The sequence below is a fragment of the Physeter macrocephalus genome, chromosome 21 (genome assembly GCF_002837175.3).
Source record: "Physeter macrocephalus isolate SW-GA chromosome 21, ASM283717v5, whole genome shotgun sequence".
NCBI lineage: Eukaryota > Metazoa > Chordata > Mammalia > Artiodactyla > Physeteridae > Physeter > Physeter macrocephalus.
Genome location: NC_041234.1, coordinates 5,687,805 through 5,705,007, shown reverse-complemented (window position 1 = coordinate 5,705,007; position 17,203 = coordinate 5,687,805). Strand labels below are relative to the sequence as shown.

Sequence of the window (17,203 nt, the reverse complement as noted above, 5' to 3'; positions counted from 1 at the left end):
ATACGGTGTGAGGAGCATTCTATCCATTGTTTGTTAAGTTTCATGATACACTCCCTGTGGGTATTAGGGTGACATCTTCTGACCACGTAGATGGCAAAGGCAAGCACAGCAATGGGGCCCTACAGTGTCTTCTGTAAACATAATGAAGAACAGACGTTCTGTGAGACAATCCCACGCGTGATGGCAAAGTTACTGGAGTCACGCTTATGCTGACTTACTGGGACATTTGCAAGTAAGTTCTGCTGAAAAGATTTCTTCATAGTGTAGGAGCCAGTTTGAGTTAAAAGAACAGAACAGTATCTAGTGTTTTCAGCACAGTTACATGAAAGAACAAAGGAGTAAGAATAAAACACAGTGGATTCTATGACCATAGAGTGAATCCCAGGAACCTGGATGGGGACAGAGTGACGTGAGCAGGAACTGACCTGAAGCATGGCCACACACACTTGGTATTAATTATGACAGAATGAAGCAAACTGATGACTATCATTATACTCAGTCCTGCTTGTGTTGCCAAGCTGAGATGAAATATTCTAATATGCTTGGGACAAAGCTACAGAACTTTCTTGTGAGAAAGCCTGCAGAAGTGAAATGAACTTTGGGGAATATTTATTATCATCACCCAACCAAGGCTGTTTAGTTACACATGTGAATTTTTTTAAAAATTATTTTTGGCTGCGTTGGGTCTTCGTTGCTGTGCGCGGGCTTTCTCCAGTTGTGGCGAGCGGGGGCTGCTCTTCGTTGTGGTGCACAGGCTTCTCATTGCAGTGGCTTCTCTTGTTGTGGAGCATGGGGCTCTAGGCATGCGGGCTTCAAAAGTTCTGGCGTGAGGGCTCAGTAGTTGTGGCTCACGGGCTTAGTTGCTCCATGGCATGTGGGATCTTCCCGGAGCAGGGATCGAACCCATGTCCCCTGCATTGGCAGGCAGATCGTTAACCACTGAGCCACCAGGGAAGTCCTGACACATGAATTTTTAATGCAAATTTTAAAGGGTTTTACTTTTATGAAATCCTTGTCAACCTAAATTTAACCCCAGTTCCAGTTTCAGAAGAATTTGGTTTTGAAGATCCAAAGGAATGCTGTTTTAAAATTAGTTCAGAGAGGGGATGGACTTCTCTGGCGGTCCAAGGCTTAAGACTCCACGCTTCCACTGCAGGAGGTGCGGGTTTGATCCCTGGTCGGGGAACTAAGATACGACATGCCGCGCAGAGTGGCCAAAAAAATAAAAAAATAATAAAATTAGTTCAGAGAGAAGCTTGCGGTGTTACTCAGCAGCGAGGCTGATTCTGTAGCCTTGGATCTATGGTTACAGTAATGGGGAACAATACCAACTCCATAAAATAGCAAAAAGGTACTAGAGTATCCAGAAAACATTTTTTGTTACTTCATTTTCTCACAGAAGGCTTTAATGATTCTTCTCTCCTGAACAAATTCTAATAATGCAAAACCACTTGGAGAGGCCTATTTGCCCTTACTCTACAGGAATGTGAAAACCTAAGTTGTCCAGGTAATTGATCTGAATTCCCGATGAGGACAGTCATTGTTTTGACCCAAGGAGTGATCTTTATTTCTTGTAGGAGAGGTAGTGAGCTGGTTTGTTTTTGACTCATCAATTCTTCTCCTGCAAATCTGTCAGATTTTGAGACTTCCGTGGTCATGGTTTATGGTCACAGAGGGAGAACATTTCTTAACGTTGATTGATTCAGAGGAATCATAAACAGTAAATACCCTGGACCAGCCATCATTTAGCCCCTCACTGGCTGGACTTGATTTTCTCCTCTTTGGACCACAACTTCATCACCTGCCCTCACCATGTATTGTTCAATGCTTTAATCAAACAGGTCGCTGTTTGAAGACTGAGTGAATAAGTCCATAGTATCAAACTATGAAAACCACAAGACTCAAGGCTCAAAGTCTAGGATGTAACTATTACAATATTTTAGACATAAGACAGAGCAGCACCCCCTTCTAGCTAAGATCAGCACTTCCTTTCAGCACTTCCACAACACTTCCTGTGTCATGGCTAGAACTGTTCATGAAAATAGATAAAAAACACTATAGGACGAGAATCGGAAAGGCCAATGACTAGCCAGTTAGAGATCAGTAATCACGGCTTGTGGCAAAGGAGTTAGGGCCTGGACCTCAACAGGAACCAGAACCAGGCAACACAGAGGCAGCACATACCAAGTTAAGACCAACAGATACGGGAGAATCCCAAATGGGGCCCTAATCCACGCTGGAACAGGCTGGGGCAGGGAAAGGCAGGTGTTCAGCCCCGTACCTCTCAGGATTCTCCTGGCTGTGGTTTAAGGTGGCCAAATGGTGATTCAAGCAAGCCCAGGAGCCAGATGAAGAGACAGGACCAGCAGCAATGTCTGAAAACCAAGAACCCTCCCACACTCGCATGCCTGCTTGTTTGCTGCATGATCAGGAATCCCCCACCCCATGTCCACCGTCAAAAGCCACTGTCAGCTTGTTTGCTTGTAGCTGCAGGAGATGCCACCTCAGACTTCACGGACAGGGGTCTGGGGAACCTGGAGGACTGCTAAGGGCGGGTGTCCAATAGATTCTGTGTCCACTCTCAACGCCCAGATCAGACCACAGGTGCCCAGTAACGAACCTTTGTAACTAGCTTCCGCACCATAGGCATTTTCTTCAATCTGTGCTATAAGATATATAGATGTCAGACTTGGTCTCTGCTCTCAGGATACTTAGGTCTTGATGGAAAGATAAAAATAAAATACTTCAAAAGATAGGTAACAATTCAAGAACTAGATAGCAGCTCAGTGATTCAAGATACCCCATGGTTGTTTATGACCCACTAACAAGTAGGCAGTAGAGCAAAGCAAGGTTATGACTTACGAGAGGGGGAACTCACAATGATTTGGCATCAGGGACAATTTCAAGGAGGTGGTGGGAACGGAATGGTTTAAACAGTGGCTCAGAGATAACCTCTGGATATAGGGAATGTCCAGAGCATCATTATTGGGCCAGCCTGCTGAGACCAAACAGTTCCTCTAGGGCAATACTTCTTAGACTTTTGGGGCAGAACAAAACAAGATTCCACAACCTGCCTACATCATCTCTTCTCTTTTTCCAGCAGTAAAAGAACTCAGTGATAACAAGGAATTAGAGAGGAAAAAAATAAGTATCAAAGTAGCAGCAATGCAGCAGTTATGAGAAGAATGATTAACAAAGATAAACCCTAAGAAGAATTCTACAATTACGTTAATGAACACAAAGATAGCAGCAATTGAAAGCCCTGAGAGTGATGAAGCACTAGAAAGAAATTGTCCTTCTGAAGTGGCAGGAATTACTCCTCTCTGTGTTGGACATTGCAGCATGGCCATGTGTTGTGCGACAGCCAGACTTGATGATTATGTACTAAACCAGGGTTTTAGAAAAATGCAAAATTGTGATGATTCTTAATAACTCACTTAGTAGCTTTTGACCATGTATATAACTGAAAGTCTATGGAATGAATCTCCATTTTGTTGTAAGAACTGAGGAAAGCACTTGCATTTTGGAATCAGGAAGTCTTTCGAAGTCACCCAGTGGGCATTGGACCATACTTTGAGAAACACTGCTATAGTGCAATAAGTGAGAGTGAATTGGAATGATCTGTAACTCCTGTACACCCATACGTTGCCCCATGGTCTCAAGTTAGTCTCTATTCCATACCCCACATTGGCCAACCAGCCTTGATTCTAGATTCTGTAGTTTGGAAAAGAACCATTATAATGCCCTGTTGAGGGAGGCATGCCTTCTCCATCCAGCACTTTGCCCCAACTCTGGCATCTTCTGTTTATGCTGTCACAATCCTTACCAAAGTGATGTATTCATTTGCTTTTTAAATCTTCTTCATGATGCCAGCATATAGCTTCTTAAAGGCTAGGGCACATCTGATACATCTTGAGCACACATGCCTTATTACTGGTGCCCTGACCACAGCAAGCCTGGTGTCCCCTAGAAATGTGTTCTTGTAGACTTTCCAAGTCCTTGCATCCTCAGAGAGATTACTCCTTAAAAGCAAGACTAGCTTTTCTGTCAAGGACTGAAGGTAACATTGTTGACCGTGATCAGTAAAGGGCTCAGAAATTTGACTTTAATTCATTGATTATAACTTTATTCCTCTGGGAAACTGAATAATTAGGGAAAATGTCAAGGTTGGCTCATTTTCCTCAAAAGTGGAGAAAAATATGTAAATCCAGAAGAAAATCATTTAATTTTCAAGAATTCCTTTGGATTTCTTTTTCAAAGAACGTCTGTGTCCAGATAAGACATACTTACCAACCAGTCATCGAGAAAGATGCCATCTCTGATCGAGGAGAACATAAGGTGTTCATTACTCTTAAATGTTAAGCATTACGCATCACGATTGTTCTTGCTGATTCAAAGGCTAATTTTGACAGTGTTAGCAGAAGGGCAAATTGATGTACTCAGACCCTCGATGAAGTGTGTTTAGCACCTAACAACAGACTCCCAAAATACATGAAACAAAAACTAACAGAATTGGAGGGAGAAATAGACAATTGAACAATAATAGCAGGCAACTTCAATACTCCACTTTCAATAATGGATAGAGCAACTAGACAGAAGATCAACAAGGAAATTGTCTCAGTCTCTTTGGGCCAGTATAAAAGAATACCATAGACTGGGTGGTTTATAAACAACAGAAATTCATTTCTCACAGTTCTAGAGGGTGGGAAGTCCAAGATCAAGGCACCAGCAGATTTGGTGTCTGGTGAGAACCTGCTTCCTGGTTCATAGATGGCCATCTTCTCCCTGTGTTCTCACACAGCAGAAGGGGCAAGGAAGCTCTCTGGGGGTTCTTTTATAAGGCACTAATTCCATTCACGAGAGCTGCACCCTCATGACCTTTTCACCTCCCAAAGGCCCCACCTCCTGATACCATCACACTGTGGATTAAGCTTCAACATATGAATTTGGTGTGGGGGGACAAAGACATTCAGCCTATAGCAGAAATAGAGGACTTGAATAACACTATAAACCGACTAGATATAACTGACATCAGCGGAACACTCGACCCAACAACATCAGAGTACACATTCTTCTCAAGTGCACATATGGCACATTGTCCAGGACTTGTTTCATGTTAGGCCATAAAACAAGTCTCAATAAATTTAAAAGGATTGAAATCATGGCAAGTATGTTCTCAGACTACAATAGAATGAAATTAGAAGAACAGAGAGAAGTCTGGGAAATTCACACGTTGTGGAACTTAAACAACACTCGTAAATAACCAATCAATCAAAGAAGAAATCACAAGGGAAATTAGAAAATACTTTGAGACAAATGAAAATGAAAATACAAGATACCAAACTGTGGCATGCAGCAAAAGCAGTGCTTAGAGGGAAATTAATAGTTGTAAATGCCTATATTAAAAAAGAACAAAGATCTCAAATCAATAACCAATCAATCAAATCAATATTAGCAGCTCCATATTTGGGAACCAGGCCCTTTATCATCTTAGAGTAAGCTTAACCCATATCTACATAAATGGCAAATGATTAAACTGATGCATGAATGGAAATATCAGCCCTTTTAAATGGTAAAATGTAATAAGCTAAAACAATATTTACATAAACACTGTAACAACATAATAGAAGCTGGGAAATAAAACGTAATCACCTGTAAGATCACCATTTATCATAATACTCAAGTTGGTATCTTCCCTTCCAGTTTTCCGCTTGGGTTTACATATGGAATGCAATACAACTAAGTTGCTAACAATATGGGGCTTTAGCTCATGAAGACTTGGTCTCATTACCTTCTACCTTTGCAACTTTGAGTTCTATGCCTCTATTCCTCGTTTCATAAAAAGCAGAAAATGGTGTCTCCCTCATAGGGTTTAGGATTAGGGAGATGTGAAGGATTAGGGAGAGGTATTTTAAAAAGTACATCTAGGCACAGCACCTGGTACAGAATAACTACACATAAATGGGAACTGGTTCTCCTTTTACTTTTTTTCCTACAGAGCGTCATTCATAGCACATGTATGGTTTTGAATCTTGCTTTTCCCACTTCACATTTTCCCATAAGAATATTTTTCCAGTTTTACTGAGAAATAATTGACATACACCACTGCCTAAGTTTAAATAAAGCATACAGCTGGATGGTTTGATTTACATATACTGTGAAATGATTATAGAAATGGATTCAGCTAACATTCATCATCTCATACAGATACAATAAAAAGAAAAGAAGAGGAGAAAAAAGAAAAACATTTTTCTCCTTGTGATGAGAACTCTCAGGATCTACTCTCTTAACAACTTTCCTGTATACCACACAGCAGTGTTGGCTATAGCCACTGTGTTGTGTTGTATGTTACATCCCTAGTACTTCTTTGTCTCGTAACTGGAAGTTTGTACCTTTTGACCCCCTTCTTCCAATTCCCCATCCCCCGCTCTGCCTCTGGTAACCATATATCTGATCTCCTTTTCTATGACTGTGTGTGTGCATTTTAGATTCTACATAAGTGAGATCGTATAGTATTTGTCTTTCTCTATCATAAGAATTTTGTATGCTGCTTTGTAGCTTTCAGAATTAAGATGATTTATTTTTCATAGTCTTTGACTTATGATTTCATAACCTTTTCCCTCTGCCAGAAGACAGAGGACTGATTTGTTGTTTTACACAGAACTAAACTTACCCAACAACTTCTCCAAATGTCTTCTCTGTGGTTTGCTGGAAATTTTTGTCCTCAATTTTGGAATGTTCCCTGCTTTGACCCAATTACAGAAGCTCTATTCATTTTGTTTGAAGGAAATGGTTTTATGCTGAGATTTTTCACTCTCTAGTGAAGCCACATTTCTTTTGATTTGCGATGCTCTTTTTTTTTCCTGCTCCCCGCTTGGTTAGGATAAAGATGAGTTTTGCAGTGGTTCTGAACTGCATCAAGGTTTTGTTCATTTGTTAACCTGCCTGGCAAAGCTACTGTTCTAGGCCCTGGTTACACCCTGTGTGGGTGTAAAGTACTCTTGAGGGCGAACGTGAGGAGCCTTTGAGCTGATCGTGGCAGTTGCTTTAAGAGCCTCTCTACAGCAAACACACAGAAGCTACCTGGATGGTTTCTATTAAAACAGAGATCTGGAGGGCCTAGTGTGTGAATTCTCAGTAGGGATGTGGAATTGGTGAGAACAGATCTGAGCCCAGAGAAGCACATCTGCTCCGGCCAGCTCTCTAGAAGGCAGAGGTGACTCAGGACCAAATTTTGTAGGACCTTGTACTCTGGAATGTAGATTTCCACGGGCTAAAGGGCAGTTACCACCGGCATTTGCCCTGCTCCAAATGCAATGGAACTCATTACCCTAACCCAGTGGTTCTGGGGGCAGAGGGCCATGTCTAGATACAGTTTGAGTTGTCACAACTTGAGGGAGGTGTGGGCTGCCACTGTCACCTAGTGGGGAGATGTCAGGGATGCTGGTCAATGTCCCATGATGCCCAGGACAGCCCCCACCCCCCACAACAAAGAATTATCCAGTCCTAAATGTTAGTTGTGCTGACACTAAGTAACCCTGATTGATCAACTTGACAAGTTGATGTCAGGACCAACTTGCAAACGTTCCTTTCCAAGCAATCAATGCACTGCATTTTACAGAAATCAAAACATTAATAAAAAGAGAATAGTAATTAACTGCCCAATATTTATAACCTCTTCACATTAATCAGAGACTTAGGAATCAACCACTCTTAAATATGATTCTCTTGTCAATTGCTAAACTAAATATATTTATGGAATATGGTACATATTAGGCCTTAAACACAACTATTTTTGGTAGGCTATTTTTTCACCGCAAATGTATCAGAAAGCAGTAGGTTATCTCAGCAGCTCATCAAGTCTTTTATTTATTTTTTAATTAATTAACTATTTATGGCTGCGTTGGGTCTTCGTTGCTGTGGGCGGGCTTTCTCTAGTTGCAGTGAGTGGAGGCTACTCTTTGTTGCGGTGCGTGGGCTTCTCATTGCGGTGGCTTCTCTTTGCTGTGGAGCACGGGATCTAGGCACACGGGCTTCAGTAGTTGTGGCACGTGGGCTCAGTAGTTGTGGCTCGCGGGCTCTAAAACGCAGGCTCAGTAGTTGTGGCACACGGGCCCAGCCGCTCCGCGGCATGTGGGATCTTCCCGGACCAGGGCTCGAACCCGTGTCCCCTGCATCGGCAGGCGGATTCTTAACCACTGTGCCACCAGGGAAGTCTCTCATCAAGGTTTTAAAAATATGAATGTTAAACATTAAGTATTAGTAATCATCAGCACTAACATCAATGTCACCATTTTTATTGTCATCGTTAGCATTTATTATATGTTCGTGATATACCTGACGCTGTGTCTTGCACTTCACATACGTTATTTCATTTACTCCTCATGCTGACTGCATGGAGTATATACTGTGATGCCCATTTCATTTATGGGGAAAAGAAGGCTGAGAGAGTTTGCGTAACTTGACCAAAGTCATCCAGCTTGTAAGTCACGGAGGTGAGATGCCAACTGTCATCTGTCGCATCCCACAGCCAGTCCTTTTAATCACTAGCACCCACTGCATTCTTTTAAAATGTTATTTAACTGTAGTCTTCTGGGCTTTTCCAATATTTCACTGTGTTAGGTCACAGTAAAAAACAAACAAAGGCTTAAAGAGGCTGCAGAAACTGTTACCTCCACAAAGAGGTGACACCACCACTCTGACATGTTGGTTTATTTACTCGTTCATTCGTTTCCTCATTCATTTATCCAATTCATGCATGCATTCAGTCAGTCATTCCACAAGTATTTAGTGAGCATAAAGCATGCACCAGGCGCTGAGGTTGTCAGCTTTGGGGATTCAAATACACATCAGGGAGTCTAGCCGGGGTCAGGTGAATGGGCAGAATATTGCCTGGAAGCGCAAATAATTTGCTCTCTTTAAGGGTCTTGGAAAAACAGAGGGTTCATTAATGTCTGTAAATATCAGAGAAAGCGTGAGAGAGACACTGAGAGAAAGGGCAAGGCAGCGAAGGAAAGGAGGGGAAGAGGAAGGAGAGGGGATGGAACAGCAGCAGTGGTGGCTGCGCCTGGGATGCCGTGGCCCCGGCCCAGTGCTGACAAAACTGCAGCAGAGGAAGGCCAGGCCTCTGCAGAGCCCTCCTTTGCTCCTGGGCTGAGCGAGGGCTTGGCAGGCGTCTCTGTGTCATCAAGAGGCAGCCGTCTCCTACCCATGAAGCCTTTTCTTTCATTCCTTCTCACGCTGTGTGCAGCCCACGTAGAACACTAGGGAAGTGAATTCCAGGCTGTCTAATGAGGCTTGGCTGCATCGTGACAACGCTGCTCGTTTTAACTCCCTCCGCACGTTGTGGCATTTGAGAAGGAGAAAGAGTCACGAGGGGGAAATCGAGACTTGCACATTTAACTTGTACTCCCTCGCCACGGCTCCCTGCCCGGGAACTGATCATTCCACACCCTCCGGTTTAGGGCTTTACGCAGATGGCGAGGTGGTGGCTGCTTTAATCCCAGGGCAGGGACAGTCAATTGGCTTCTCACCGAGGGACAATTTCTTTTAAGCAGCGGACAGACTGGAGTCGTTTTCGACCAGGCGGGTGGCACAAAGACTGCTCAGAACCATTCATCTTGACTGCTGGAAAAACAGCAGAAAGCAAGCCTGTCTTAACACCCAGAAGTCACTGGATGCCTTCTAGAAAGGACAGTGGCACTTCCTTCCGTGACGTGTCACACGCGCAGCCGAATCCTTAGCACATCATACACATTTTTCTGCCTAGCTCTTGCCTGACGCCCAATTTTAGATACAAATGATAGGGACCATGGCTGCTCTTTAGTTCCAGAGGCAGCAGTTCCTGAAAACTTACCAAACGGGGTTATTAAATTCTGAGTGTTCAAACATCCCACTTATTCAGACTCAATTAATTTTAATTTCCTAATCATTTTGTACTTGGGCTACCTGGAATTTACTTTGGCCAAATTAACGCTTTTCTCCATAAAACAAGTTAACAGCATGAACTGAGTTTGAACAGAAAGGGTTAAAGTACTGGAATGAGTTCACTCCTTTAGTTAAGTGAACATCTGGGCACCTACTCCATGCCAGACACTATCGCACTGACGGTAGGCAATACAAGACAATGTCCCCCGAGGGACTCCCAGTCTAGTTGGGTGTGAATGTGAGAGGGGACTTTAGCACATAATAGCTGCAGCAGGAAGGAAGAAGCAAGTCATGGCCTTTGAATACAAGTGACAGAGATTCTAGACAGGATGTTGGAAAACAAATATTCTACTGAAAGAAGGCTGAAGAGCACACTCTTTAGAGGTGATGCAGGTGTAGGTTCAGGCCCTGGTTTTGTTATTCTCTTGGTCTGTGATTTGGCTTAGCACTCTGTTTTTCTGAAAAATGAGAGAAATGCCTACCTCACGGGGGCAATTTCGCTCCCCGTCCTAAGGGACATTGAGCAATGTTTGGAGACATTTTTGGTTGTCACAACGCAGGGTGGGTACTATTGGCATCTAGTGGGTAGAGGCCAGGACAGCCCCCCACAAGAAATGTCAGGAGTGTCGAGGGTGAGAAACACCGAGTTAACGTACGTGGTGTGTACAAAGTCCCCAGTGCGGTGGGAGCTATTATTATTACTAACGATAGCATGTTACCAACTTAATTTAAGACACTGAGCACTGGACGTGCTGGATGTAGTGGGACACACCTGCGCTCTACTTCCGGCTATGTCACGTAGTAAAGTCTGTGACCTTGGGCAAGTTCCTGACCATTCTGAGCCACGTCTATCAACAGAAATGATAATCCCGATCTTCAGAGGCAACCCTCAAGACAGTGAGTTGACCCAGATGGGGCACCTGGCACAAAGTGGCATCCAGAAAATGTCCTTCCCTTTGCTGTCCCCACAACTTGCCCATGCCCTCTGCTCTCAGCCCCTTTCTTCCAAGGCCAAGTGTTGGTTGGTTGGTTTTTAAATGAAATACTCTCTGAAGAGTGGCTCTGCATATTTCCCAGGGAATATGAAAAAGCTCACTGAAAAAGAAAACTCATTAATTGTCTGTGACTAACCTGAGCTCACTGAGACCCTTGTAAGTACCTGGGAGGACCCCTCCTTGAAGTATTCCTGAGATGATTTCTAACCTGCAGTTACCATCTTTCTCCTGGAGGAGGCACTGCAGTCCCATTTTTCAAAACCTGCAGCAGCTCCTATTTCCAAAGCCAGCAAAATGACAAGCATTTCACCTCAGCACTCTCATTTGATTTTGGAGACTTCAAGGGATCTCTACCCCCTTCCCAGCCACTTTTAACTACCAAATATGTCCGGTTTGCAATTTCTGATCTTTCTCTGAAGAAAATCAGTTAAAGAAATATTTAAAGAGTCAAGCTGCCATTCTCTTACTATCAAGGAAAAGTGAAACAATGCATTTCAGACACCATTTTACTGAGCATTTTGAACGGGCCTGATGGCCAAACAAAGAGGCATCTCATCTTTTTAGTAATCTGTTGTACACAGACTGTTTACTATTGAAGTCTGGTCCAGAAACTAAAAGAAGATCCATGTCGATCTAATCCAGAAGTGCCCTTGTGTCTGCTCCATGACATCCTGTCCTGGCTTATGCCCCATTCACATCCAATCTCCCCATCTTATTATTCTCCAGGAGTGTTTTCACACTCTTTCTGATGCTACTTAATTTGACAATTAAGTCATGTCTACTTTGTAATAAGAGTCAAACAGGTAGGCAGTCAGTAATAAATACAGGTGCCACATAACGTGGCAGCTTGGAGACTCTGTGAAATGGCCACTTTAGGGGGAGCCATGAACTTGGCAATGAGGAAACAGAGGCTTATTTAGAGTTTTATGGCAACTTTTAAATCCCATCTTTTAACTAGAACCTACTTGTAGTAGTAATATTAACAAGCCCTTCCCTTGATTTTAAGAATTCCACCATACTTCTGTGTTCATTCTCTTTCAAGGCTCACAACAGTTCCATGAGACAGGTAGGGCAGGAATCGAATTTGCAGTTCATTCTTCTGTGACTTCCAACTTCACCCAGGGTGGAAGATTGTGGGATGTATCGTCATGTCCCTCAAGAGGAAGTTTGTTCTAAGACTAATTATTAAGTCTAGTCAAGTCCATCTGCAGAAAATAAGTGTGATCCCTTTTAATCAGAAAAGTAGGACCACCAATGCAGTGTGCAGCAGGTGCCAAGGAGGGGTTAGTTACAAACTGTGCTGTGGTCCAGAACAGGACAGGTAATGGCTCTGTCCAGAGGGACTTCTCTGTCCAGAGAAGTCCAGAGGGACTTCTCTCGCTGACAGAGAAAGAGAGCTAGGATTAAGCTACCCACTTAGATCTATACATATATTTCAAAGGAAAGGTACTATCTCAATTTCCATTTCTATTTACTGTTTTCTTGTTGCCTAATTAAAAAAACATACTGTATCATTTATACACACACACACACACACACACACACACACACACACACACATATTTGATCATGGAATTTGAAAATCTGGTTGAAATGTCTTTATTTACTGGTTCCTTGTGGTCTAATTAAAAAAACATATTGTATCATTCATACACACACACACACACACACACACACACACACACACACATATTTGATCATGGAATTTGAAAATCTGGTTGAAATGTCTTAATTTCAGAAAGACCAGGTGGCAAACCAATGGGCCTGGGGAAAACTTCACTTTAAGATAGCCCCAAACCATCACCCTAAAGGTCAACTCTTCTGGAAAGCTCTCCATTGTCAGCAACAGCCAAGAAATGACATCCCAGATTCCCTGCAGAATTATATACGAAGTTTACTTCTGGTTATCTGTCAGGGGAGAGACAGCCTGGGAGTCAGCCTGAGCCAAATCCAATCCAATTATGGGCCAATTATAGACCTGCTTCCACTGCCAGGAGCAGGCTACACCACCGAGCTGGTCTTAGAGCCCCTGGCTGGCGGGGAATCCCAGTGCATGGGAAGAGCACGTGGCCCAGATAAGACAAAACAGCTGATAATGCTCAGAGACCAGAACAGATGGCAAATGCAGCTGCATTAGAATGACCCCGAACCTCCCCACCATCTCACTGCCATCCCTTCATAATTGACTGCAGACTCTGTTTTCTCCTGGCTGGCACCCTTTCTCACTAGGTGATCAAATTATGAAATGCCAAGAGGTGATGGGCAGGGCTTCGCTCCTGTACTCAGGGTCAACCTGCTGCAATCCTACGGTCCTGGCCATGGTGCTAACTAGAAATGTGGTGCCTGGATACCCACCATCACTGCTGACAACCTCACTGAACATGTAGCAGTTAAAATGCCAAGAAACTTGAGTTAGAAATTTGCGTTAGGTAAAAATAAAGCACTATTAAAAATCACAACAACTTTTGTGAATTTTGGCTGGCACTTCCAACCGACTGAGATCATTTCAGGTCCACATTCCAGCATCCAACAGTGTAGTTATCCCTGCAGGCTGGCTTTGCGTCTCTGATCTGTTAATTTGAGAAGCAAGCTCGCCCCTATATTTAACTGAGGTCTTGAGGAGAGTGGGGACAAGGCAGCACCAAGGACAGCATCCTGTGGGCTGTGGCAATGGAAACTCTTCAGATTGGCCTAGAGTAGTGGTTCTCAAACTTTCTCATACATCAGCATCATCTGGAGGGCTTCCTGAGACTTAGATTGCTGGGCCTCACCTCCAGTTTCTGATTCAGTAGGTCTGGGGTGGGCCCGAGAATACGCATTTCTGACAAGTTCCCATGGACTGTTGCTGCTGGTTTAGGGGCCACACTTTTAGAACCACTGACCTAGAGCCATCAGTCTAGATTGTTTAGGTCTGGACATTCCAAATCCCCTAACTATCCCATTGTCTGGTCCACGGTTTTACAGCTAGTATCCAAAGGTATAGTGAGCAACTAGGCCAAATTTTCTTGCTGAAATTCAGACACATAATGCATCAATGAAGCAACAATCATTAGTGCCTATAATAGTGCTTCTAAGGGTCAGGCACTGTCCCAAGCACTTTACCTTGTAATTTTAAAAAGAGTTAGTATACATAAGAGCTCCATTTTACAGGTGAGAAAACTGAGGCACAGAGAAGTTACATGACCTCCCCAAGGTGGCACAGCTAGACGGTGGGGCAGCCAGAATTCAAATCCAGGCTGTCTGACTCTGAACCATTGCCCCAGGCCGATTCTCCATGTGGCAGATAAAGTTCCATGGGGGTGAAATGTACTGTGTAAATTATGAGGGACAATCCTAATAATAATGCATGGGGAATGCTAGTGGCATCAACTTACCTACCAGTCACTTAATCTCACTGATACAATATTAATTTCTGTAACTGTTAAGTTCTAACACTGCTACAGTCCAAGGGTTGGCAAACCAGGGCCCAGGGGCCAAATGTACCCCACAACTTGGTTTTCTTTTTAAACTTTTTATTTTGAGATAATTTTAGATTCACATGCAATTGTAAGAAATAATACAGAGACCTCTGGATGCAGAGGTTGGGAAGAAAGAAGAGGAGTCACTTTTCCAATCTCTATAGAAATATTTCTAAGGAAGGCCTCGCCAAGTTTCAAATATATGCGGAGACCAAAAAGCCAGGTTTGATCATCTTCATTCAAACATACTGTTATGGATGTCCAGGTAGTGGAAATAAAACACAGAAGATGTTCTAAATTTGAACATCTTTCAAGTCCAATACAAGACAGGACCAGGATCCCAGCTACCTGGCTGATTGATAGGCAGTTGTATAGCTTTTCCCAAATATTATGGCGTAAGAACTGAAGCCAGTTTCCGAACAACTGAGCTGTCCAGCCTTGGGCTTTGGGTGAGAATCACTTATTTTTATTCTAGTTATCTTAGTCCTGGAGTCAGGCAGCAGCAAGTTGCTGGGTACAGTTAGACCATCCACAGTGCTGACTGCACACTAGGATCACCTGGACTTGCCCAAGCCCCACCCTGACCCATAATTCCTTGAGGGAGGGGTATGTTTCACAAGACCTCCGGGTGAGTCTAATGTGCAACTCAGGTCAGAAGGACTGAGTTAGAGAATGTTTCTCAGATCCTCCACGGACAAACCAAACTGCAATCTTTCTTGTTTGGAAAAGTATTTCTTCGGTTGAATGTCAAGGTGGCTGGGATGAAAGTCTCTAACTATGGAAAAAAGCCACACGTTCTTGGAAAGCCATGCAGCATATATGTACATTTATTCAGAGGGTGATCCAGTGGTGAGCCACAGCCTCTGTTTGGGACGGGACATGGGAAAGAGATACTAAGTTATCCAGACTGCCACATGAGTCCAAAAAATTGCTTAGAAGGGCTTAGAAGGGGCTGAAGACACGCTGGTTCCCCCTAGTGAGTGTGCTGTGCCTTGTTAGTGTCATGATGTGTGTCTATCCCAAGATACGTAGAGTCATATTCTCACAGGTCAGGGCATCATCAATGCCACCTAGTCTAACCAAGGTCCAGGCCCATGCAGAGGTCCTCTCTATACCCCCTGCTTTACAGATATGTCCCCCGCCCTGGAGAGTCACTTGAGTTTAACCACGAAATCAGCAACTTTTAACCCCTATCCCAATTCATCTCACACTAAAACCTACTAGGGGTGTTGTTCCCTCCAAATAACCCCAGTTGCACCCTTTGGAGTGACTCATTAAGAACAGAGCCCAGGTAAGTCCCCATTCCATTGAAGTTTCTTTTAACGAGTTCAGTGTCTGGGTGTAAACATAATATAAGTGGGATACGTTTTTGGTACGATGTGCTAAGGACTAATTGCCGGGTGCTGAACTATCACACTGTAAGCTTTGGTTCAAGGTCAGCCAGCTGTGTTGGTCTGCTTCCACAAAGTTGAATCCATGAGTTCTCAGGACGCCAGGTCTCTAGAGACTGGCTACTCATCTTTTTAGAAATGCCCGAAGCAATACAGTCCTACCCTGCAGCTAGGATCTGGGTTTTGACATAAATGAAATGCCAACTTTTCAGGATTCCCAGAAATAACACCTATTCATTGACATATAAAATACAAGAGCTGGACTTGGCTTAAGGCAACCGTATTAGTTATATATTGCTGTATAACAAATTACCCTAAACCTAGCAGCTTAAAACAATAATATTATCTCAGAGTTTCTGTGGGTCAGGAATTCAGAAGTGGCTGAGCTGCATGGCTCTGGCTGGCATCCCTCATGAGGTTGCCGTCAAGATACTGGCTGGGACTGCAGTCGTCATCTAAACCCTTGACTAAGACTAGAAGATCCACTTTTAATTTGGCACACTCATCTTAAAGGTGATCAGCTAGCTGATTGGTGATGACTGTTACAGGAGGCCTTGGTGCCACTAGGCTGCTTGAGTGCCCTCACAACATGACAGGTGGCTTCCCCCAGAGCCAGTGATCCAAGAGAGAGCAAGGAGGAAGCTGCATTGCTTTTTATGACCCAGTCTCGGAAGTCACACTGTCATTTCTGTAATATGCTATTGATTACACAAGTCAGCTTTACTTGGTGTTGGACAGGTCTATACAAGGGTATGAATGCCAGGTGGCAAGACTCACTGGGGGCCATCTGGGAGGATGCCTACACAGCAGCCTACCCCTCTTTCTTTCTTTCTTTCTTTTTTCACAGATGAGAAAACTGAGGTCTGGAGAAGTGAGGTTTTGCCCAAAGTCACATAGCCTTAACATTTCAGTATGTGCTTTTCTTTTAACCTTACTGATCCTCACCATCCACAAGTTCTTGTATTTATTTAAAACACCAAATGTTGTTTATCTTTGGGGAGATTAGAAAGATTACTTCCAAATGTGAAGCCAGTTTCCACGATGTTTTTAACAGCAGAAGCTTTTATAAAACAGACAACATATAAGAAAAGTGCAAACTCTTGAGCACTTGGGAAATGTTTTTCTTCACTTCCTTGAGTCATTAGGGAGGAGGTGCTCCAAAAGGAAGGAGAAGAAAGTGGAACCTCTTAGGGAGGGCAAATCCAGAAGTCAACTAAAAAGTCAGGGTTAGAGGGATAAATCTTAGCTTGTGTACTACTCCCTCTCCTCGCTTTGTTCTCCTATTGTGATAGTTTTCCTGTTCTCTCTTGATTTCCGAGGGTGAAAAAAAGTAGAGAGTAACACCAAAAATCAATGGAAAGGCCACCCTTCTTAGGAGTTGCTGTTTCATTAATCCCAAATGAAAGACAGTGATCAGCCATAGGGACTCCCT

The 17,203-nt window shown here is 43.4% G+C and overlaps 1 protein-coding gene across 4 annotated transcripts in view; it reads left to right on the top strand.

Moving 5' to 3' along the window:
* Nucleotides 1-17,203, top strand: part of SMPX (small muscle protein X-linked) — a 50,264-nt gene that overhangs the window by 22,540 nt on the left and 10,521 nt on the right. Inside the window, exon 5 of one of the 4 annotated variants that reach the window (XM_028482214.2) lies at nt 3,104-6,587. The exons of 2 other annotated variants lie outside the window; for them this stretch is intronic. The gene's annotated coding sequence lies outside the window, so the exon portion shown is untranslated. Of the gene's footprint in view, nt 1-3,100; nt 6,588-17,203 lie in introns of those variants that run through there. One more of the 4 variants, XM_028482213.2, reaches the window with a different exon arrangement.